Source organism: Rutidosis leptorrhynchoides, chromosome 3, assembly GCF_046630445.1.
Source record: "Rutidosis leptorrhynchoides isolate AG116_Rl617_1_P2 chromosome 3, CSIRO_AGI_Rlap_v1, whole genome shotgun sequence".
In the NCBI taxonomy this organism is placed as follows: domain Eukaryota; kingdom Viridiplantae; phylum Streptophyta; class Magnoliopsida; order Asterales; family Asteraceae; genus Rutidosis; species Rutidosis leptorrhynchoides.
Window position 1 is genome coordinate 333,672,013 of NC_092335.1, and position 2,483 is coordinate 333,674,495.

The window sequence follows — 2,483 nt, forward strand, 5'->3', positions numbered from 1 at the left end:
ACCCATGGGCATAAAACTAAAATCAACACGTCAAACATCATGATTACGGAAGTTTAAATAAGCATAATTCTTTTATTTCATATTTAATTTCCTTTATTTTATATTTAATTGCACTTTTAATTATCGTACTTTTTAATTATCGCAAGTTTATTTTATCGCACTTTTATTATTCGCAATTTCATTATCGTTATTTACTTTACGCTTTAATTTAAGTCTTGTATTTATTTTTAATATTTTACATTTGGTTTTAACTGCGACTAAAGTTTTAAAATCGACAAACCGGTCATTAAACGGTAAAAACCCCCCTTTTATAATAATAATATTACTTATATATATATTTGTATTTTTATAAAAGTAAACTAATATAGCGTTAAGCTTTGTTTAAAAAGATTCCCTGTGGAACGAACCGGACTTACTAAAAACTACACTACTGTACGATTAGGTACACTGCCTATAAGTGTTGTAGCAAGGTTTAAGTATATCCATTCTCTAAATAAATAAATATCTTGAGTAAAATTGTATCGTATTTAATAGTATTTTCTGCTAAAATTAATAGCTATTTTATATACTACCTCGCGAAACATCAAGTATTTTTGGCGTTTGTTTGCTGAATGATAAATGGTGCACATCATTTGTTCATTCCGTCTTGTTGTTATTTCACATATATTTTGCATCTTGTCGTCAAAATTAGTTGCTTTTGCTGAACTTAATGCCAGTCTTTAAAAATGCGTTGTTTTACCCTGTTGTGTACATAAGATAAACTGCAAACATATATACATATTTTTGATATACTTGATGTTTCGCGAGGTAGTATATAAAATAGCTATTAATTTTAGCAGAAAATACTATTAAATACGATACAATTTTACTCAAGATATTTATTTATTTAGAGAATGGATATACTTAAACCTTGCTACAACACTTATAGGCAGTGTACCTAATCGTACAGTAGTGTAGTTTTTAGTAAGTCCGGTTCGTTCCACAGGGAATCTTTTTAAACAAAGCTTAACGCTATATTAGTTTACTTTTATAAAAATACAAATATATATATAAGTAATATTATTATTATAAAAGGGGGGTTTTTACCGTTTAATGACCGGTTTGTCGATTTTAAAACTTTAGTCGCAGTTAAAACCAAATGTAAAATATTAAAAATAAATACAAGACTTAAATTAAAGCGTAAAGTAAATAACGATAATGAAATTGCGAATAATAAAAGTGTGATAAAATAAACTTGCGATAATTAAAAAGTACGATAATTAAAAGTGCAATTAAATATAAAATAAAGGAAATTAAATATGAAATAAAAGAATTATGCTTATTTAAACTACCGTAATCATGATATTTGACGTGTTGATTTTAGTTTTATGCCCATGGGTTAATTGTCCTTTGTCCTGGATTATTTAATATGTCCATACGGATTTTGTCCATAATAGTCCATCAGTCATAAATATAAAGAGCGAAAGCCTTCGTCAAATTATTCTTATTCCCGAAGTCAAATATTCCAACTAATTGGGGATTCGAATTGTAACAAGGTTTTAATACTTTGTTTAATGAATACACCAGGTTATCGACTGCGTGTAAACCAAGGTTTTACTACTTTGTTAACAATTACACCAATTACCCTTGAATGTAATTCACCCCTGTTTCAACAAGTCTATTAACTATTAATCCAGTTCCGTATCCGGTAAAATGAATAATTATTGGAATTTATAGATATCCCGCCCACCGTACCCAGTAAAGAATATGTGGTTATATATAAATACGTCGAATTATAAGTTTGTATATTAAATTAACAAGGTATTGTTTAATTAATATAAAACCCATTAATAGCCCATAGTCTAATTTCCACAAGTGTCGTTCTTTTATCCAAACCCCAATTATGGTACAAAGCCCAATTACCCAATTTTAGTAATTAGCCCAACATCATGATTACTTCGGATTAAATAAGCATAATAATAACTTAGCTACGAGACATTAATGTAAAAAGGTTGAACATAACTTACAATGATTAAAAATAGCGTAGCGTTACACGGACAGAATTTCGACTTACACACTTACAACATTCGCTAACATACCCTTATTATTAGAATTAAAATTAGAATTAAAATTAAAATTATAATATATATATATAATACGTTTATGAGAGAAGAAGAAAAAAGGATGATTTTTGCGATCAGAATTCGTTTGCTTTTATAGGGATTTTCAGAGTTTGGGGCTCCGCGACTCGCGGCATTTTTTGCCTTCAAACTCCGCGAGTCGCGGAGTTTGCTTTTACAGCTCACACAAGTTTGGCTCTTTGTTTACTGACGGATTTATAAATAAATATAATATATTAAATAATTATAAGAATTATTTAAATATTATATTATATTTATGTGCATAGTTGACTTGTAATTTTTAGTCCGTTGCGTCGAGCGTTGAGAGTTGACTCATGTCCCGGTTCCGGATTTTCGAACGTCCTTGCGTACAATTTAATATCT